This window comes from Salarias fasciatus, unplaced genomic scaffold (assembly GCF_902148845.1).
Source record: "Salarias fasciatus unplaced genomic scaffold, fSalaFa1.1, whole genome shotgun sequence".
Classification (NCBI taxonomy): Eukaryota; Metazoa; Chordata; class Actinopteri; order Blenniiformes; family Blenniidae; genus Salarias; species Salarias fasciatus.
This window is the reverse complement of record NW_021941403.1, coordinates 205,831-228,685: the sequence shown is the minus strand read 5'-3', so window position 1 is coordinate 228,685 and position 22,855 is coordinate 205,831. Positions and strand designations below refer to the sequence as shown.

Sequence of the window (22,855 nt, the reverse complement as noted above, 5' to 3'; positions counted from 1 at the left end):
CACCTCGATTAAAAAGTCAAGGACAAGAAAACTTAGGAAAAACATCAGGGACAAAACAGAAAACAACACAGGTGTAGTGGTAGGCGTGCACCGGCCTCCAGCACGCCCACCGAGTAGCCAATCCCGCTGCTGCAGAGTTGTGATTAGAGTAACTCGCCTCACCTGTGCGTCTCCTCTCCTCTGGCGTCCACACTCCATGCAGCCGATTCCAGAGACACAGACACTTCTCCTTAACGCTAAAAGAGCTGGTCACAGATTCCTAGCTCAGGCTTGGTGACCTTGCGGCCGTTCATGAGCTTTGTGGTGAGTTGTACTCGCTCGTTGTTCATTCATAAAATTATATGCATCTAATCCGCGTCATCATAGGTCTCCGGTCTCGTATGTGTGGGCTGCCTTGTAGTACCTCGCTCTCTATTTTTGCGGAAGCGCTTTATTGGTGAGTGTAAGCGAAACGTTCATTCATAAAGCCATGTGCAAATTATCATGGGATGTTTTGCGCGCTGTTTCAGACTTACAGCTGGGTGCGAGGTTTGTTTTCCCCCTGCTGCTCCTGGTTCAGAGCGCCGCCTTGGTGAGTAGTGGGGCTCTTCAGTCACAAAGTTAATCCATAAAAACATAGGCTAATACAGTTTGCTTGTTTAGGTTTCCAACCGGGCCTCCTCTTCTCCCCTGATTTGGTACTCCTCTCTGGATTTTTTGCGTTCCTCTCCTACTTCCTACTGGCTCCTTGTCTGCCGCTACGGAGCACTGTGAGCAGGGTGATGTATAGACTGTTGGACCGAGCGACCACTTGAGGGCGCTGGTGCCTTCCACAAAGACTAAGTGTGCGCTCTAAAACAAAATGAAACCAAAACAAACTGCTGTGTGAAAGTGTTTGGGTGGAAAATATTTTAAACCAACCGGAAATGTTTTATTTGATTAATACACTGTAAAATAAAGGTTATATTTTTTTTCTAAATTGCCTCTGTCCTCTTCAGTCCACCTACTTGTGCTGCCTTATTTAACTGCGGGGTTATTTTAGTTTAGTTGCTGGTTATACCAGCTGGCGTTGTCATTGTTTACAGTTTCTAAGTTAATGTTTATATCATCCCACTTCTGATGCCGCTCGGCTACACAGGCATTAGGTAACAACAGAAAAAATACAAGGGCAAGTGTAATTTGCATAAGCGCATCCACAAGATGCAAGAGTAATAAATAACAGTGTAACAGAGTGGTGATCATGCTACATGAGGCACAAACTCTTAAAGTGCGAGGACATAGTTGGGTGACTTAGTCCATGGGGGGGTTATGGGAGACTGTTCATAAGTGAGTGTGCGTTTCTGTATCCGTGGGTGTTTGCAGTGCGTATGGCCCAGGGGAAGAAGCTGTTTGTCAGTCTGCTGGTGTGTGATTTTATTGACCTGTAACGTCTACCAGAGGGCAGAAGGTCAAACAGGGAGTGGGCAGGGTGTGCAGGGTCTCCCGTGATAGCTTTGGTCCTCCTGAGGCAGCAGGATGTGGAGATGTGCTCCAGAGTGGGCAGGGTGCAGCCGATGATCTTTTGGGCAGTGTTTATGACCCTCTGCACCGCCTTCCTGTCCCCAACTGTGGAGCCTGCATACCACACACTCAGACAGTACGTTAGTACACTCTCCACAGAGGAGTGATAGAAGGCCAGCAGCAGCTTTGTGTTCAGGTTGTTTTTCCTGAGCACACGGAGGAAATGTAGCCGCTGCTGTGCCTTTTTGACCATGGCTCTGATGTTGTCAGACCAGGAGTGGTCTGCGGAGATGTGGGTGCCCAGAAACCTGAAGGTGGTGACAGTCTCCACCTGTTCTCCATTTATGAGGAGGGGTGTGTGGACCTGTCTCGTCCTCCTGAAGTCCATGATCAGTTCTTTAGTTTTGAGGACATTCAGGGTCAGGTTATTTACTGAGCACCAGCGTGAGAGCTCCTCCACCTCGGCCCTGTACGCTGTCTCGTCCTCGCCTCGGATGAGTCCGACCACAGTGGTGTCATCCGCATACTTGATGATGCGGTTGGTTGGGTGGGTGGGAGAGCAGTCGTGGGTGTACAGGGCGTACAGAAGAGGGCTCAGAACACAGCCTTGGGGGGAACCAGTGCTGAGTGTGATTGTGGATGAGTGGTGGGGACCGAGTCTCACAGACTGTGGGCGTCCAGTCAGGAAGTTTTTAATCCAGTGACAGGTGAGGAGGGGGATTTGTAGTTTGAGCAGTTTGATGGTGAGGATGTCTGGGATGATGGCGTTAAATGCTGAGCTATAGTCCACGAAGAGCATCCTCACGTAGCTGTTCTTGTTCTCCAGGTGGCTCAGCGCTGTGTGGAGTGTGATGGCGATGGCATCCTCTGTAGACCTGTTTGGCCTGTAGGCAAACTGGTGAGGGTCGAGCGAGGGAGGGAGGCAGTCTCTGATATGCTGAGAGACTGATCGCTCGAAGCACTTCATGACTACAGACGTCAGAGCGATGGGTCTGTAATCATTTAGGTTGGCTATGACCGGTTTTTTGGGGATGGGGACGATAGTGGAGGCCTTCAGACATGTGGGGACAGTGGCATGTGTCAGAGAGAGATTGAAAAGTCTGGTGACTACCTCTGTCAGTTGGTCTGCACATGCCTTGATCACTGCCCCAGGGATCCCATCAGGACCAGCAGCTTTTCTGGGGTTCACTGCTCTCAGGTTATTCCTCACCTCATGCTCCTGGAGAGAGAGAGGAGGATTTCTGGAACTGGGGGGGAGAGGGGTCAGTGACTGCTGATGGGAGGAGTTGGTGGTCTCGAACCGAGCAAAGAAACCGTTTAGCTCCTCTGCCAGTGTGCTGCTGTTGCTGCTGGAGGATGTAGAAGGGGGGTTACCTTTGTAGTTGGTTAGGGCCTGGATGCCCCTCCACATCTGACGCGGGTTGTTGTCCGTCAGATAACCCTCCATTTTCCTCCTGTAGGACTCCTTGGCCTGTTTGATGCCGCTCCTCAGATCGGCTCTTGCGATGCTGTAGAGAGCTCTGTCCCCCGCCCTATAGGCTGAGTCACGAGCTCTGATCAGGGTCTGGACTTCCGTTGTCATCCAGGGTTTTCTGTTTGGAAAGACCCGGATGCGTCTGTCCTCTGTGACGTTCTCTACACAACACCTGATGTAGAAGAGAACAGACTCGGTATATGTGTCCAAGTCCTGATCTTCAAAAATACTCCAGTCTGTGTGTTCAAAGCAGTCCCTCAGTTGGTCTAGAGCATTTCCAGGCCAGGCTTTAATGGTCACTGGGGATGGTTTAGTTTGCCTTCTGAGGGGGGTGTAGGCAGGGAAGAGAAGCAGAGAGAGGTGGTCAGATTGTCCGAGGTGGGGGAGGGGGGTCGCCCTGTATGCATGTTTAATGTTCGAATAAACATGATCCAGAGTGTTTTCTCCTCCAGTTGCACACTTAACGTGCTGGTGGAATTTGGGGAGTACAGTCTTGAGCTGTGCTTTATTGAAATCCCCAGCGACGATATGTACACCATCTGGATGGACCCTCTGTTGTTCGGAGATCCTGAGCCGAGTGCCGTGCTAACGTTAGCATCTTAGCATCTTAGCATCGTATATATACCGCGGTGATGGTGGCTACCGTTATCTCCCGTGGCAACTGGAAGGGACGACACTGCACGGACATGGCCTCTAGATCCGGTGAGCAGTAGGTGTCTATCACTCTGCTGTCCGAGCACCAGTCCTCAAGCACATAAACACAGAGCCCTCCACCTATGCTCTTACCGGAGGCTTTGGTCCGGTCGTGGCGGTGGATGGTGCGGCCTGCTAGCTGGACAGTAGCATCAGGGATGTGCGGGCGCAGTCAGGATTCGCTGACAATCAGAAGACAGCACTCACGGATGTAGCAGTTGTAGGCGATCTGTGATTGTAGTTCATCCATCTTATTTACGAGGGATCTTGCGTTTGTCAGGAATATGGAAGGAAGCGGTGGTCTGTGCGGTCGTCTCCTGAGCTGGGCTTGCAGGCCTGCCCGGCGTCCGCGTTTCTGCTTCCTATCTCCAGTGGGATGTTGTGTGTCCGTGAGAAGTCACTTGTAATATCCGTTTTAGCCCAAAGGCCGATGTCTATCAGGTCTTGGCGGCTGTATAAGTGGTCGCTGTGACACGGCTGTGTCCCAAAAAGAGTTAACAAAAAACATGATATAAAAAGGTGCAAGAGTAGCTTGGAGCCTCGAGCCGCTGTGACTGTGCGCGCCGCCAAACCGATGGAGAAAAACTGTAATGTAGAATATGGATTGAAAACTGGATTGTAATCAAATTAACAGATTTATTATTTATTTGTCTTGGCAGGGGACCAGTTAGAAGAAAACCATGTGTAGCCCTGGGAAAATTTAGGATGTAATTAATTTAGGCTCTATTACAGTTTTTCTTCAGTGGTTTGGCTCATTTCTTGAAACCGAAATTACATTTTCAAAACAACATGGACAAATCTTCAAACTACGCGGTAACTGCTCACAACAGGATGGCATTTATTATTCATGTCATCACATTTAAAATGTCTTAGTACATGTCTCAATGTCTCAGAAAATCTTTACAAATGATGAAGCACAGTAAGGATAGATTTAGCACAATTCCCAAGTGAATAGGTCATGTTGATCTAAACTGATTGATTGATTCTCAGTCTGATGGTTGTTCTCTTCAAAACTTATCGGCATAATTTCATTGTATCAGTCACCACCTGCAAAATCATCTGTTCAACTGTCAGAATTAGTCAAGAACACACACAATACCATGAATACCAGACATGGAGGTGTTTGCATGAAGGTGAGGAGGACAGTCAGGAGGGTGAGGAGGGAGACCAGTGAAGAAGTGAGCTGTGACACTCCAGCTTCATTTACAGCACATTGGGTTGCATAAAATATTCCTTTTTTTTTTTTTTTTTACAGTATATTGAACTCAGATGGATGGGAGTTACTTTGTGTGTGATTAAAAATTATAACAATTTCCTTGGAGATATGAGAGCGATGTGTGAATCAGAACTTGAAGGTTCTTTTTACTGTAAAATGCTTTTTGTCTTCATTTTCTTATACACAATATTTTCTGTTAGCTAAAAAAACCCAAAGAAGAAAATAAAAACGATCACAGTCACCATTATGAAGGAAGGACTGGGCCCAGACAGAAAGGTAGATGAGGAATGTTTCAGTGGTCCTTTGCCCTTAATGACAAAACAGCTAAACATTTTGCCTGTCAGTGCTCGCACAATGTCATAAGGACAAAGCATTTTCAGGGCATTGACCATTTTTTTGAGAAAGAAATTTAGTTTTTCCACCTGAGTGAACTGTTTTGGAAGAGACCTGATCTCTGACAGGTGAACCGTGGTGTTTTGCTGAACCCTCCAGGTGGTTTCTGACAAGAGAACCAAGAGAACTGAGAACGTCCGGTCTGTCTTGAGAAATGAGCCGAAGCTGTTGAGAAGGATCTTTATATTTTGTACAGAGGCTCTGACTGTTTATATGGGAAAGAAATGTAGCTTTGAAACATGTGTGAACAGTTTTGGGAGAGAGACGAGCTTTTGCAAGTGAACTATGGTGTTGAGCTGAACTGTAAGACCGTTTTGCCAAATGATCTTCGAGTTTTGAAAATGTAATTTCAGTTCCAAGAAATGAGCCAAACCAATGGAGAAAAACTGTAAGTTGGACATCAACACCAATATATTATGTCATGTAAATATGTTTTGAGTCTACAAGTTTGTTATGTTACAATGTGTGATTTGGAAAAGTGTGGAACTGTTTTAAGAAGAAAAACACAGAAAACTCTGGAAGTGTAATTTTCTGTTGTTTGTTTGATTATGGAGCTGGAAGGAAGTGTCCAGTTACACGAACTTGGGTGGAGCCTGGGGAGGAGAAGCAGCTGGAAAAGGATGGGACTGAGATCCGAGGAGGAAGAAGTAGAACGGGTAGAGCGGGAGAAAGGAGGCAGCGTAGAAGGAGCTGTGGAGAGAGAAAGAGAACTCTTAACTTGGAAAAAGTTGGAAAAAAGATCGAAAACGTCCGGTGAATGCGTTCCGGGAGTGGCTAACGAGGAGCTGCGTCGTCGCTCCATGTGTGGCTCTGAATGTGGAGGTGAACTGGCGTCTTCTGCACAGCGTGGAGGAGGGCGGGAGACTCCACGTGTCTCACCATGGCGGATCTGCGGCGGAGACGGCTCGGTTTATCCCGGCGCGCTGGAGGAGAGTGACGGGCGTGGCTGACTTGCTAACCTCAGGCTGGAGGACGCTGCACCTGCAGCACGGTGTGTTCCATGGGTTCATTGCTGCCCTGCACCGTGACTGCTGAGGAGGAAAAGGGTTCATACTGCCCTGCGCTGTGACTGTAAGGAGGATTTTGCCTCCCTTCTCTGCTGCTAACAGGCCTGCAACGTTTTCTTCATCCCCCAGGGGTAAAGTAACTGTGAGTGAGTGAGTGTGTGTATGGGGCCCATGTGTTTTTTCTTACTGTGATTTGAATATTAATTTGTGTAAATATCTACTGGTGTGGTTCAGAGTTTCTATTGCATATTTTGATTGCCATTAACTATTGGGTTGTTGTTCTATCTGCACATTGGGTGCATAAATTGAAGAGTGGCAGACGTTTATGTCATTTTTACTGAGGAAGGGAGTTTAAGTTCTGGATTTACACTGGTTGAAGATCAGATATTTGTTCTAATAAATTGTGGCAAACTGTTATTTTTCTCTGAACTGGTCTGGTGTCATTTTTGTTGAATTTTGTGAGGAAGTAATTTGAGTTTCCCCTGCTAGGTAACTATATACCCCAATATGGGTCTTTTGCAGTCACGTGACCATGTCACGCCCAGGCGCCATGTTGGGAAGTTCGCGGAAGAGCCTGTCAATCAAAACAGTAAGACGTCAGTTGATGAGTGCAGCAAATTGATCATTCTTTTCAAAAAATGGATATTGAAAATAAGACAGAGAGAAGCTCAACAAGGACGCTAGAGACCGATATTTGGTAAAGCTGACCTCTATTAGTAATGTAGATCCTTATGAGCTCGCAGCTAACGCATGGACAACCGATCCGCCCTGTTTCCTCCAACAACAAATATGGACATCATTTGCTATCTTGTTCATGGTGTCAGTGCTTATACATTTGAAGAATTCCGAAACTATAAATCCCTCGAGGCTCATGGACTATTTACCAACGGCTGGGTACAAGATTTATATTCATTTCAACCTGATGGATGCACTAACACTGTCATCACAGCAAAGGTAAGGCACCAGTAGCAAAAGCTCATCTAATGTGTACAACTTTTCACTTAACGTGTATTTAATTGTATATCACTGTACTGTAATTTTGTCAGTCAGTTCAAAACCTTCATAATTTATACATTTAAAATGCAAAACAGTGCTATACAGAATACAAAACAACACACCAACAATCCTATCTGTCCACACTTCATCACCTACACCTAACACTCTTACTGAACCATTCTAAGTACTTTGTTCAGATCTTTTTTTTTTTCTGTCATTTTGATTGTCGGTTTTGCTCTCCCAACGCCTGCGAGAAGCACCTCTCAAACCCTGGGCTATCCTAGAATCATCAGGGGCCATATCCTCCGCTCACTGTACCTGTATGGCGTGAATAGGAGAATCCTGTACACATGTTGCAGCAATGCTGTTCAAGTTGGAGGCGGTTGTGAGATGCAGAGAGACGGTGACAGTGACCGGCAAACCTGCATACTGGATGATACCAGGAAATCTTTCAAAAGTAGAACCACAACCAGGATACAGAATTGATTTCACAAGTTCAAAAGCAAAGAGAAAGGCTCTGAACAGACTCTTGGAAGGAAAAACTGTAGATTCGTCTTCTATCAGGGCAACACGAACAAAGGCAACAGGTTCTGTGTCAAAGGAGCAGTTGGACTCATTTTTTTAGAGCAGTTAACAAGGCATTGCCTCAAGCTGCTGTGCTATCCTGTTTGCCTGAATATTGTGAAGCATTTATTGATCCAGTTCAATCACTCACTGTACCACATTCCCTTCAGTCTCTTCGTGATGTGACAATGGAGGGCAAGGAGATATCCGTTTTGCATGAACACTGTAAATCACTTGCTGGCAGAATCTCGCTTACAAACGAGCAAGCTGACTACATAGAAAGTACAACAAGAAAGCAAAACAAATCTTCAACGTGGCATCAGTACCGTGCAGGGAGGGTCACAGCATCAAATATGCATTCTGTTTATGTCTCAAGTTTAGACAAACCTTCACAGTCTGTTGTTAATTCAGTATGCTATCCTAAAAACACAACAAACAGCTCCAGTGCCATTGAGAGGGGTAGACAAAATGAAAACCATGCCAGGGAAATGTATAGACTACAGTCTAACAGACATCACTCTGGCTCAGAGGTGACACAGTGTGGTTTTTTTATTAATCCAAAGTTTCCAGAGGTTGGGGCCTCACCTGACGGACTTGTGCAGTGCAACTGTTGTTGAAGAGGCTGTATTGAGATTAAATACTCATACAAATACCGTGATCTTACAGTGAGTGAGGCATGCAGTAGATCTGACAGGGACTTCTGTTTGGAATTACATGAAGGAGAGATTCGTCTCAAGCCAGAACACCCCGACTACAAACAAGTTCAAACTCAGATTTTTGTTACTGAGACTGAGTACTGTGACTTCATTGTATGGACAAAGAAAGACTTTGCTGTGGTGCGTGTTGCTCCGGATGCTGAACTTTGGGCAGCTCTTCTTGAAAAAGCAAAACAATTTTTTGTGTGTGTGAGTCTCCCAGAACTTGTAAGCTGCCATTTCACAAAGTTAAACAGGCCTGAACCAAGAGAGATTCCCCTTTCCTCCTGCAAAAAAAGAAGAAACAAGACACAGCATCCCAGAATAAACATAAGCAAAAATCTGTTGAAAAGTTATGGTGCACTTATCGTTGTCCTTAGAGCAAAGATGACATGGTTGCCTGTGATAACGAGAACTCCAAAACTGTTTGGTTCCATTTAAGTTGTGTGGGTCTGCAACTTGTACCTGCACAAGAAGAGACATGGTTTTGTTCGGCATGCACATATAAAATGTAAGTCAGTGTTGCTGTAATAAAGATGGCTCTACCTGACACATTACTTTGTATTGTCTAATATGTTTGAATACAGAACCCACTGTTAAGATTTTTTTTTTATAGTGAAAGAAGACAAAAACACCTGAACACTTGACAAGGAAAAATTTAATAACAGAATACTATCATTTATAGTCTAAACCAATTTCTGTGTTCAATGATCAATCAATCAATCAATCAATTTATTTTTGTATAGCCCAGTATCACAACAGTTGCCTCAGAGGGCTTCAAGATGTTACATTGGTCGGTAAAAGTAAAAACAGTGAATAAGCATAATGGTAATATGTCAATATTTACAGTAACGAGACAGAACGAAGCAACCACCGCCTTCGACCCTCACATCCGGCAAGAAAAAAACTCCAAAAACCCAGTGGGAAAAGAAGAAATCTTGGGGAGAACCACAGTATGGAGGGATCCCTCTCCCAGGGACGGACGCTTTGGCAACAGCTAGCATGAGACAATAAGAAGTAAAGCCTAGGACTATGTTGAGTACAGTCCGTTGGACGGTCCAGCACAAGAACCACGGATCCCAGCAGTAGAACTGAAGCCAGTCCACGGGCAGGACCGACAGGAGTGTCCTCCCGGTCCGGCCGGAGCTTGTTCGTAGGCCCTCGTGATAGTGGAGTCAGCAACTGAAACTGGAGAAGACTCCCCCTCGAAGGGGGGGACAACAGGTGAAAAGCAATGAACGGACTAAAGGGAATAACATTCAGACATTAGAGGACAGGGCTCAGTGCACCGTACTTCCCACAGCATTCTAGCTCCTAGGGCAGCTTTGTGGATACTTAACTGTTTAAACTAGTATTTAGTTAGTACAGTTTAGTTTAATTTAGTTTGGTTTAGTTTAATTTTGTTTAGTGTGGTTTAGTTTGGTTTGGTTTAGTTTAGTTTAGTTTAGTTTAGTTTAGTTTGGTTAGGTTTACTATAGTTTAGTTTGGTTTACTGTAGTTTGGTTTGGTTTACTTTAGTTTGGTTTGGTTTAGTTTAGTTTAGTTTAGAATCCCTAGCTGACCTGATCATAGGCTGCATCGAAGAGAAACGTCTTGAGCCTAACCTTAAATGTGGAGACTGTGTCTGCCTCTTTGACACCACTTGGAAGCTGGTTCCATAAAAACGGTGCCTGATAGCTAAAGGCTCTTCCACCTAATGTCCATTTAGAGACCCGAGGAGTCACCAGTAACCCTGCATTTTGAGAGCAAAGTGCTCTGATTGGTTGATAAGGCGTTAAAGCATCTTGGAGATAGGTCGGAGCCATCCCATTTAGGATTTTGTAAGTGAGGAGAAGGATTTTAAATCTAACTCTAAACTCGACAGGAAGCCAGTGAAGAGGTTTTAGAACGGGAGTAATGTGTTCATGTCTTCTAGTTCCGGTTAATAATCTGGCGGACGCATTTTGAACCAACTGAAAGTTTTTTAATGCACTATTGGGCAGGCTGCGAGAAGGGAGTTGCAGTAGTCCAGTCTAGTAGAAACAAATGCATGGATGAGTTTTTCTGCATCGCTTCTAGGTAGAATGTTTCTTATTTTAGCTATGTTGCGCAAGTGGAAATATGCTGTTTTACAAGCCAGGTTGATGTGTGCTTTAAAGGAGATATCCTGATCAAATAAGACTGTGGCATACTACTTACAAACAGTTGAGCAAAGATTTGTTAAAGCACCACACTGTAACTACCTTATCCAAAAGTGTGACATCTTCGCCCTCACATGGCAGTATGAGCGAAATTGGGATTGTTCCCGCCAACAGCTTATACTTCTGGTTCACATTTCCAATCACTCGTTCAACATGGATTCGAATGTGCGCTATTTTCCTGGTTTCCTCCACGTCTTTAGCATCCAACTGAGACATGCCTTTTGTGAAAGCTGGGACTTTAACCTCTGCACACAACATTCCAACATTTTCCTGAATGTCAAACCCTCTGTCAGCCAAAACAATGTCCCCTGGCATCAGTTTGTTTAGAAATCCACTATTCAGGGTAATATGCTTGTCACTTGTACGGCCCCCCCATCCTTTGGAGAAAAAACATATGGCTCCTTTAGGTGTAATTCCTATAAGATACTTCATGGTGTGGTTGTGTTTGTAACTTGAAAACATCTGGGCACATGCTTTTACATTGGAAGGTCTCTCAAATGTCAAAGCAATCAATAATAACAGCAACTCTGTTGCCAAACGATTGAACAAACTGATGTGGCATAACTTTCCGCAAAGTGTCTCTGTCTGGCCATGTAATAGAATGTCGTAAGAATGAATATAAATGTGATACTGTATCATTGAAAACTCTATACACAGTACTTGTTGAAACAAGGAACAGGTCAGAAAGAACATAAACAGATACATCTAGTCGCAGCCGCATGAGTGTTAGAAGAAGCATCTGGAACGGTGTAAGCAGAGTCTTTTTGTAGGAGGTGACAGAAAAAAGGACAGCACTTCCATGTATGTTTGATAATTAGGCAGTCCTGTGTAGTGCCTTACTTTATCAGTGTCATTTTCAGAAAAAAATCCTTCACTGAACTTGACCCTATTAAGTTGCTGCCTCAGTTTTTGATTTTCTTCTCAAAGTCTATTAATTTCTCCACTCTTCGTGATGCAGCCACTGCATTGCGATGTATCACTCTCCTGTTCAGGATGCGATTGTGCTTCACCAGTCTGATCTGTAATGGATTCTTCAGTCCCATCAGCATGCACCTCAGCATTGTCCAGGACATGATGGTCACAAAGTTCATCCTGCTGAGGCATTGTCTCCTGCTGCATGTTGTTTCTTAGCTGCTCACGGTTGCATCGTCTTTCACAGCGTGCACAGTCAGTTGGTTTGATGTCAGTGTGTCCCAGACGCAGCTATGGAGCCCAATCAGCATCACTCTCCATCATCTCATACGCTGGTTGTCCTGAAATCACATGATCAGATGAGAAATAAAAATGTTCTGTGAAGAATACGATGCAATACAGAATAATATTAATGTACATTTATTAATTAAATTGCTGATTCCTCCATGTTTTTGTCACTTTTCCTAAACCACGCTATTATGTGGCCAGACAGACACACTTGGTGTTAAGTTATGTCAAATCTGTGAGTGCAATTATCTGGTAACAGGGTTGCTGTTGGTATTGATTGGTTTTAAATTTTCTTCAATCTAAAGTAATACAAATGCATTTGTAACTGATGGTGTTATGAGTGCATGAAATGTAATTTAAAATCCAATAGGTGGCGGTGTTGCACTGTATGTAATTTTATACTACGTTCATAAGAATTAAATTTCTACTTGAATTTATTTACTTAAATGAAAGGGGAGTTCCACTTCCGGGTGATGTCATGTCAGCATCTGAACAGCTGATGGCGGAAGATCGCCTCACTGAGAAAAGTTTATCTTGGAAAAGAAGACTCAGCCTTAGCCATACGCAGGCCAAAGCGATATGCTCGTTTTTCCTTTGTAAATATGTGCATATACTGGTATTTGGGTTAATCACTTTGTTATGTTTTGTGATTAGTTCTACAGTGTTTGGTGTGGTGTTGATAAAGCCAATGAACGTCTGTGAAGGAACATCACGTCTTCACTTTGTGACTGAGGCTGGAAAAGCATTTGTCTGCATAAAATGCTATGCTAACATTAGCATCACAGACCAGGAAAACAAGCACAAAAAGATTTAAACAGTTAATGTACACTTACCTTTATGGAAATGAAGGGAACATACTCGCATCCCCTCTGATATGTGATTGAAGGTAATATTCTTTTGCCTGACAGCGGCAACCCATGCTAACCTGCGCCTTCTGGTTATACTCTCCATTTGCTGTCCTCGATCTTTCCTATGGACAGGAAACCGGAAAAACTTTATACCCAAGTGTCTTGTGTAACTCGAACAGCCTTTCACGCAACAGTAACGCGGCATTTTAATTAATTAAGGACAAGCGGAGACAGGGAAAAAAACACGGGAGGTATGCAGCCAGACTCTCTTAAACGCAAGCTCCCCAACATGGCGCCCGCTGTAACCATGACGTCATGTGCAAGAGACCCATTGGTAAACCCTTTGTGGTAGCTACCTTCACTCTCGAACCCAAAACACCCCATCAGCCTAATTGAGTAACATACCCACGTTAGTTGGTGTATATTGATGGGGTGCTACACATGTTAGAAACCAGGGGCCTCACCAGCCGGCTTGGCCTCTGGAGGGAAGTTCTCTTTGGCATCTAAGTGGCTTCATTCACTCCAACTGGTTTCTTGCCTCTCGCCACAAGTTGTTATTGCACCTCGTCATCGAACACGGCCAAATATGTACAACAAACAAATCTGGGGGAAATGGCAAGCCGTGTCGGGGGGAGGGGCTGGGAGGGTTTTGGGGGGTTGTGATACCCTGGGTCTCGGGGTAAGCAGCTGGAGCACTGGGCCGCGAATTGTTTTCTTCTTGCGAGGGGGGACGTAACAGAAAATAATTGAGAAGCACTGGTCTATGTACAGGGTTCTTGGCTCGAGCTATAGCGCCCTGGTTGTCCTCATAGATTAAACACCTGTATACCTGTCCATCAAAATATTTCAGCAGCTGTTTCAAGTACAGGCATTCCTTCATGGGTTCAGCTAAAGCCATATACTCAGCCTCACAAGTAGAGAGTGTAACTGTAGGCTGTCTTTTAGTTTTCCATGACACATATGGTCTGTTGCTGTTCAGGCTGATACGGTAACCTGTGGTGCTTATTTGATCTATTTATTTGATCTATATCTGCGGCCCAGTTGGCATCGCTGTAAGTATGGATTACATTTTCATTTTTGTGCTTTCTGAAGCATAGTTCTTTGTTGTGAGTACCCTTTAAATATCTCAACACATGCTTCACCGCTGTCCATTGATCAGTAGTTGGTTTAGTGAAAAACTGGGATAGTTTACTCACTGTAAAACTCAGGCCTGGCCTTGTACAAGTTGCTAGGTGTATTAAGCTCCCAACTGCCTCTCTGTATTTTTTCACATCGTCCATTAAGTCAGCATCAACACTGTAGTCTTGTTTCTGTTCACAAGGGGTAGCTCTGGACTTACAATTAGACATGTCAAATCTCTTTAGTATTTTCTGTACATATTTGCATTGTGACATCTTAACACAATCTGCGGACTGTTCAAAGTCAATTCCCAGAAAATGTGTTAGTTTACTCAGATCTTTCATTTTGAACTTAGATTTCAAGTTCTTTGACACGTTGTTTGTTTGGCTTTATTTCGAAAGCATGTATCCCATTATGGATATACAAGAGTACAAAAAAACCTCCACAAGATTCGAAAAGGAGTAGGAAGAAGTAAAAAACTTATATGAATCCTACCCCTTTGTCCAATACAAAATCATCAGCAAGAATCAGACAAAAGAAAACAAGAAAAAAAAAAATCACAACATTTCAGAACTAGAAATTGGCACTCAGAGAGCGCAGACCTCCGCCACAGCTCAGATCAGTCACCAACAACCATAAGAACACCATATATAATCACACAACAATGTAATCGGGGTGTGATCAGAGCGGAGCGCTGCAGCGTGCGGTGCCTCTCTCTGTCGCCCTGTCGCCCTGTGTGTGTGTGTGTGTGTGTGTTTATCTGAAAAGGAAAACCGAAAAGCAACATAATTTATGTTATTTTACTTCATTTTAATTTGAAAATTGACCGGATTCTCTCGTATTTTCCGTTCCCGACTTCCTGTGTGGTGCGATCTGCTCTGTCCAGCTTTACAACTGGCGGTGCACGGCGGGCGGCTCACGGAGAAAATAGAGAGGAGCAGAGCGGCCGCGGTCCACGGCGCGAACCGCTATGGACGCGGCGGTCCCCCGCGCCTCCTGTATGAACCGTCAGATAGGTTAACAGGGGCGCCGATCTGACAGTTGGTGCGCGGCGCTTACCACTTCCGCGTCGAAAGCGGCGCGTCCTGTGTGAACCAGGCATTTGTCGCCCCCTGTCGGCGGGCCTGCCCAACCATGTGAAAGAGTCCCTATCTGTCAATGATAAAGAATCGTTTAAAAAATTCCTGGATCCAGACAGTGATCCGGATCATCACCAAAATGTAATCAATTCTAAGTTAGCCCAAGACCCACCTTTCCACAAAGTTTCATTGCAATCCGTGAATTACTTTTTCCAGGATCTTGCTAACAAACCAACCAACCAACAAACCAACAAACCGACATGATTACGTAACCTCCAGGTGGAGGTAATAATTATTCACCAATTCTCTCAATTCCTAATAACTAGAGAATAATGGTTGGAATCAATCAACATTTTCTCAACATAAATACTTTCATTCATTTCTATAGTTGCTGAACACAAGATCTTTATATTTTCTTTTCAACACACTCAAATTAGCGCTTTTCTTTAGATCCTCAGTTAGTTTATTCCATAAATCCACACCACAAATTGAAAGACAAAAGCTCTTAACTGCTTTTTGAAGTTTGAATCCCCTCTCAGATTGTACCCTCCTTGCCTATTTGAAAACAAAACTTGTATATCACCAGGTAATGTGTTTTTCGTGCCTTAAACATAAGTATTGCCGTTTTAAATTTGACCAGATCTGGGAATTTTAATTCCTTGGATTCCAAGAACAGTCTGTTGGTATGTTCAAGGTATCTAACTTTGTGCACTATTCGTATTGCTTTTTTGTGAAGTACCACAAGTGACTGTAAATTGCTGGGATATGTATTGCCCCATATCTCCACACAATAACCAAGGTATGGCTTTACTAATGAAGAGTACACAACATATATCGTGCTTTGTAATTTAAAAAGGGTTTAGTTTTGTTCAGTAATCCAACACTCTTTGCCAGTTTTATTTTTATATTACTTATTTGCGGCTTCCAGTTCAACTGTTCATCAAGTATTACACCTAAAAATTTAGTCTCAGTTACTCATTCAATTTCGTTATCTATAATCATCCGTTCCTCAGTTCTTGTGTTTTTGTTTCCAAATAAAATATGTTTAGTTTTTTCCATATTTATTGATAATTTGTTTAGCCTGAACCAGTGATTCAGATATGTTAGTTCTGTCATTACATCATGCATCAGATTCCTTAAATTTTTTTCCAGAGCATAGGATGTTGGTGCCGTCTGCAAAGAGTATAAATTTCAATTTTTTGGATGTCATACAAAGATCATCAATAAACAATGTAAAGAGTGTTGGACCCAATACAGAGCCTTGTGATACTCCAACTGTGATGTCCAATGATGATAATCTATAATCACTAATCTGTACATACTGTTTGCGATTTTCCATGCAACTTTTTAACCATTCCAGAACAATGCCTCTGATCCCATATCTTTCCGTTTTCATAAATAATATATCATGGTTAATTGTATCAAATGCTTTTTTTTTTAGATCCACGAAAACACCGATCACATGATTACTTTTATCAATACAACTAGATATTTCTTCAGTTAGGTCAAGCAATGCAAGTGCAGTTGATCTTTGTTCTCTGAACCCATACTGGCTATCCAACAAAATGTTGAATTTTTCCAAGAAAACTTTGAGTCTTTTTTCAAACAGTTTTTCCAGTACCTTTGAGAACTGGCACAATAAAGACACCGGCCGATAATTTGAATATAATTTGCTATCACCTAATTTGTAAAGTGGCATGACTTTGGCCATCTTCATTTTCTGTGGAAAAGCTCCAGTAGTAAAAGAGAGGTTAACAGATGTAGGTTAGTGGATTTGCTATTAGGGGTGGGTTAAAAATATCATTATTTCGATATTGTATCGATACACATGTGTAGAGATGATAATCGATTGATAAATCCCACTATCGATATTTTAAAATGCAATAGATTTTACCCGTTAGGTGTTTTTGTTTGACTGACCCCTTTAGTCTCGCGTGGTTTCGTGCTTCGCGCACCATTAACACAGTCAGATCTCGCTAGATCCAGGCCATCCACGTCAGAGAGAACAACAATGGCGGAGGAGGAAGAAAAACTTGTGACACCCGGATATTTAAAAGCTGACGTCTGGCGGCAATTTGGATTCAAGAAAAAACAAGACAGCGAGGAACTGGAGAAGAACAACGCTGTGTGCAAAATATGCAAAGTGGAGGTGAAGTACAGTGGCAACACAACTCATCTCCGGAGCCATTTAATCAGGCACCACCCGGGGCATGCACAACAACCAGGCTACGCTAACAGGTCACTGGCACTGATGCAACCGACGCTGGAGAAAGCATTTGGGACGAAGTTTCCTTCCACGTCTCGGCGTGCAGAGAAAATCACGTCGGCTCTGGCAAGTTTTATCTGCAAGGATCTTCGACCATATAGCGTGGTGGAAAATGTAGGCTTCAGACATTTTGTCCATACGCTGGAACCACGTTATGTGATACCGACACGTAAACAACTGAGTGAAGTCACAATCCCGAAGATGTATGGTGATGTTAAAAACATTGCAACTGCACTGAAATCAGCAGAGAGAGTTGCTGTCACTTGCGACAGCTGGACAAGCAGAGCTACGGATTCTTATCTAACCATCACTTGTCACTACATCGACGGCAACTGGCGCCTTGTGTCCCACGTCTTACAAACGCGGGCGACTGAAGCCAGCCACACTGCGACTCATCTTGCTGAGCTGCTGACCGAGGTGCTTCGAGAGTGGGAGCTCACGGACAGAGTCCCAGCTGCCGTTACCGACAACGCGACCAACATCGTCCGGGCAGTGGCCTCAATGGGGCTGCTGCATGTGGGCTGTTTCGCTCACACGCTCAACTTAGCCTCCCAGGCAGCACTCAGAATACCCTCTGTTGCCCGACTGATGGGCCGAGTGAGGCGAATTGCAGCCTTCTTACATCGCAGCACAACGGCGAGTCACATGCTTAAAGAAAAGCAAAAGATTCTGAACCTGTGTCAACACAAGTTGGTGATCGACGTGGTGACCCGCTGGAACAGCTCTCTGGACATGCTGGAGCGCTTTTTGGAGCAACAACCAGCAATCACAGGTGAATATACCATTACCAGTCTTTGTCTTTGTTATCTGTTTTAAAAACTCGTTTGTTCTCATGTTGTATTTTGATCACTGAAGCATTATGACTAGAAAGGAGCTATATAAATAAACTTAATTCAGAAAGTTAATTCATAGTACTGTGCTGACCCGAGGTGGGCAGTGTGTGTGTGTGCAGGGTGTCGGCCTCATGTCCGCTCAGACAGACAGACAAAGACTGTGCCTGTGGCAAAGATGGATTTCAATTTAATGTATATTAATTGGACAATAAAGTTTTTCTTATCACAGCAGCGCTGCTCTCACCTGAAGTGCGCAGGAATGAACGAGACCTCTGCACCCTAACAGAGGCTGACATGAGACATGTGAAAGTTGTCCAACCACTGAAGGTATCACTCATGTTTTATAAATATTTTGTATATTCTCATTTTTGTTTCTTTTGTCATTTGTCTTGTCTTAGCTCATACTTTACTGCAGCACTTGAGATCTGTTTCAGATAGTGCTACACACAAACATAATGTATTATCATTTTTAATATTACTGAAGACAGCCACACTGGTCATGTCCGAAGAGATGACTCCAACACTCTCCGTCATTGCACCCATGCACGCCTGGATATTGGATCAGATGACCAGTGTCCCCGACGACTCACCTTTGATTAAGGAGCTCAAGACTGCTGTGCACGTCAACTTGAGTTCAAGGTATGCTTGGTTAAAATACACTGGGGTGTGTCTGTGCATGCAAGTGCACTGTATACACACTGCCTACCTGTATGTATGCAAAGCCAATGAAATGACTCAATGATGCTACACGTTGCTATGAACTCTCTTTTTTAAGATACGAGGCACTAAAAGAGACACTTTATGAAGCGTCAGCTCTTGATCCTCGCTTCAAGACTCTGCCCTTCTTATCTCAAGAGGCCTGTGATGACACCTTCGCCAGGCTGACGACAATCTTGATGGAAGCTGCTCGTCTGGAGCAAGTGGAGGCATCTGATGTAAGTTAATGAGTTGTAATGTACGTTACTACAGTATTTGTACACACACACACACACACACACACACAGGCACGTATGCACAATTAATTTATTATCCTGATCATGAATATTTATCTTTACACAGGCACAAGCTGAGGGAGCTGCTGTTTCTGCACAGCAGGAAGACAACTCCCTTGCTGCTGATGCTGCTGATCCTCCCCCAACAAAGAGGTCCAAGGAGCCTTCTGCGCTCATGTCTCTCCTGGGTCCAGCCTACAATCCAAAAGAACCAGCTGTACCAGTGAGAAGTGCAGCTGAGAAGGCAATGGACGAAGTAAAAGGATACAGACAAGTAGAGCCTCTCCCACTCTCTGCAGATCCACTGAAGTGGTGGATGAAGCATGAGAAGAGCTACCCTCTGTTAGCTCGCCAAGCGAAGCGTTATCTTTGTGTGCCTGGAACCAGTGTCCCTCCAGAGAGGGTATTTTCAACTGTTGGTGACATTATTACAGCAAAAAGGAGCTGCCTCACTCCAGAACATGTTGATCAGCTGCTGTTCCTGCAGAGAAATCTTACAAGTACCCAAGTAGTGATTAAGCAGTCATGAAGAATGGGCCTTGAGGCTGATGCCCAGGCACCCTGTTAAAAGTGAGATACACATTAATTTACATTTCTCACACTTTTTCACTTTCATGATTATTTTGAATCAGATTCTCTCCATTCATCATATTGTGAGTAGTTATTACAACAATTTGTTCATAAAACATATTTTACCTTCAAAATGAAAAGTAGCACCTCTTTTCAACCTCTACATATATTTTAAACCTGTAGTTGATGTTAGATTTATTAAGCTAAAGCTTATAATGAAGAACTGCTGACTTTCTTAGTGTGTTCAGGAAGATATAATACTGTATAAACCACAGATCCTTTAGTGGTTCAACAGTGATATACATGTGAATGGAGATAAAACAAGTTTCCGCTCTGCAGGGTTTCCCACTGCTGCTTTTGTTGGAGGTGTGGTTGGACTGCTCCTCCTGACAGGCTGCATCACTGGACTCTTCCTCTGGAACAGACGCCATCAAAGTAAAGAAGAAACATTCATTTCCTCCTGGATAGATTTTCAGAATTCTGGAGCCTTCATTTGTCAAAGTGACACATCGTGTTTAGTTTTAGTCCTCCAGACTGTCCACGGACCTTATTTTTAATGCTCACGGGACATAAATATCTTTTGTTGGTTATGAGGATCAATTCTGAACAAATTTCTTTCTCTTCCTGTCTTTCAGCGTTCAGACGCGCTAACAGTGAGTTCTTTATTATTCACTTCAACGTTATATATTCAACACATACAGCTTGAAAGAAATCAGTGAGAACAAGATTTCCTCTTTCAAACATTAAACTTTGTTTTCTGGTTTCTTGAGGTTCTCCTCCACCAGGAGAAGATGAGCTGTGAAGAAAGTGAGTACATGCGTCAGGTGACCAGATCTCATGAATAAACCTAAAGTCTCCAACAGTAACTCAAAAGCTGACAAATCCTTAACATCTGATGTTTGAACTGAAGACTTTTGACACATTTCCCTGTTTCATCTGCTGTGTTTAGAGAAAACAACACATGTAGGGTGTGGATTCAAAGATAGAAGCTGGACTGTGATCAAACATCATTTACAGGAGATCAATGAGATGCAAACCATGTTAGAAAGAAGAGAATTAACGGAGAATCAAGTGTCTTCCTCTGATGAACATTAAAGGATGAAAGACAAAGTCTGAGAGGAAATCTCATGGTTCTGATGTGATTTCTGTTTTTGTCCTTGAGCCTCATCAACTCTGCTCACCTGTATTCCTGCTTCATTCATTGATGGACCTGCAGTGTGGCATTCTGGGACCATTTCATTCATGCTGATGCTGTCGTCCAGCTGTGTGAGCAGATGTTTGGGAGTCAGAAAGTCCTGCAGCAGCAGAGAATCAGAGGAAAGGCAGTTGTCCTTCATGATGTTCAACATTTCTGTCAGTCAGTCATGATTATTTAATTGAATTAAACTAAGAGATATTTAACTGGTTTATCACAGTTAATGTAGGATTTTTTTCAGTATCGTAGTCGAAAAATGCTTTGAATCTTAATGTCTGTTTAGATTTTAAGGGAAACTGTTTTTTATTTTCAAATCAATTTTGAAATCACTGCAGTGACCGGTATGTAATGAATTTGTAGCCTCGGTCCTCCATGCTGCAGTCTTCCATGCAACATTCTTGTATTTGTTTTTGTTCTCCCCACTTTGCTCAGTCCCTTTACGTGTGAATATTTGTGTGTGTGTTGTATATGGCTACTACTGTGAATATCTCCACTGAGAGATAAATAATGGCTTAACTGTAATCTTAAATCTCTTCTGGAGTACCAGGGGTGCTGTGGCACTTTTCGTGGATCACAGCTCAGCGTTCAATAAGATCCTCCCTCACAGACTGCTGGACGAGCTCTTGTCCGTCTCCTTCATGCTTCCTGCATGAGGATCAGGAGTTTCTTGTCTCACCAGTCAGGCTGAGCGACCTGAGCGCCGACTCAGCACAGTGCTGCACGCTGAGCTCCCTGCGCTGCACACAGGACTGCACCCCCACCCACTGCTACATTTACACTTCCCAACACAGCAGGGAAGGAGCAGAGTCTTCACTTCCTGAGGCCGCTGAGGAGGAGGAGCATCTCAGAGTCTTCTGGTGTCCTTCTGTCACCGCTGTATTGAGAGAGAGGTCCAGCAGCGCCAGGGCTCAAAAGATCATTGAGTATCTACAATCATTGGAAGAACTGACAGTTCCCATCCTGGAACGTTCCATTTGAACTGCTGCCGTCAGACAGATGACACAGAGCATTCAAGAAGTAGGAAAACCAAACTTAAGGACAGTTTCTGTTCAACAGTCAGCAATCACCACACTTCCCAACTGCAATGACTCTGAATGATGGGTGTCTGCTTGTGTTTTCATCGTTTTTTTTTTTAGCACTATTAGTAGATTTTAAAGTGTTTTTCATGGAAGTACAGATTGGATGATACTTTTAAATTCCGTTTGACTTGTTACAATGACAATGGAAAGATTCCATTAAACTTTTTAATAGCTTATATAATGTAATTATTTTTGTCTTGAACACATGAAGGATTGTAGAAAAGCAAAGGACTCCTTAAAGTGTTTTCTGTCTATTTGTTGGTCATTTGAAGCCTCAGTGGATTTGTAACATAACAGAATATTTCCTGAAGACAATTCAGTAAATTCAAGAAAAGTTTTTTCTCCCTGTGGTCCATCAGACAAGCTGCTCCCACATCCCCCGAGGGGGTCTGGGAGCAGCTTGGCAGCTCTGAAACTTGAATGGAATGCAAAAAAAAAAAAAAAAATGTGCAAAATGACTCAGTAAATATTAAATGACTTGTATGTTTAATGCAAAGGAATTCATAATTTGGAGTATATATCTTTGTGGAAAACATCAAAACTGTCAACAAAGGAAACAACAAGGAAAAGTCAGAATGATTCCAGCTGTGCCCCATCTGAAGAAATTACTTTTCCACACAACGTTAATGTATAAAAAGCAGATGTTTTTCTGACAAAATGTGGTCAATGAAATTATTGTATATGTGTCTTGCTGAATAGATCCTGTTGTACACTTTTATTTGTGAGTTTTCAGTTAAACAGGACTGAAGTTTTACTGTTGACAATCTTTGAATGTAATTTTTTTTTTAGAGGAATGTGGAAAAACCACAAAGTTGGTGCCATGGCTAAAGAAAGAGAAAACTGCAGTGTTGTGTTCATGACACTGACCACAGCACCACCATGTGGTACATTTCAGTAATACTGAGATGACAGTTGATTTCTTGCTTGCTGGTGTTTAAACCCGGCTCTACGTGGCTTCAGCTCAGTTCAAGCTGACA

General features: G+C 43.3%; 1 protein-coding gene and 1 long non-coding RNA gene across 6 annotated transcripts in view; one reads left to right on the top strand and one right to left on the bottom strand.

Moving 5' to 3' along the window:
* LOC115385757 (major histocompatibility complex class I-related gene protein-like) overlaps positions 1–13,341 on the top strand; it is a 25,446-nt gene extending 12,105 nt beyond the window's left edge. For 2 of the 5 annotated variants that reach the window (XM_030087836.1, XM_030087834.1), the window contains exons 8-11: positions 203–303; positions 367–436; positions 510–571; positions 643–958. The gene's annotated coding sequence lies outside the window, so the exon portion shown is untranslated. Of the gene's footprint in view, positions 1–202; positions 437–509; positions 572–642; positions 959–4,305; positions 4,327–13,186 lie in introns of those variants that run through there. The other 3 variants (XM_030087835.1, XM_030087832.1, XM_030087831.1) reach the window with 2 other exon arrangements.
* The window catches only part of LOC115385762 (uncharacterized), a 17,132-nt gene continuing 7,011 nt past the window's right edge, over positions 12,735–22,855 (bottom strand). Inside the window, exons 2-3 of the long non-coding RNA XR_003931169.1 lie at positions 20,013–20,017; positions 12,735–12,867 (exon numbers count right to left, since the gene is read on the bottom strand). This is a non-coding gene — a long non-coding RNA (uncharacterized LOC115385762). The remainder of the gene's footprint in view (positions 12,868–20,012; positions 20,018–22,855) is intronic.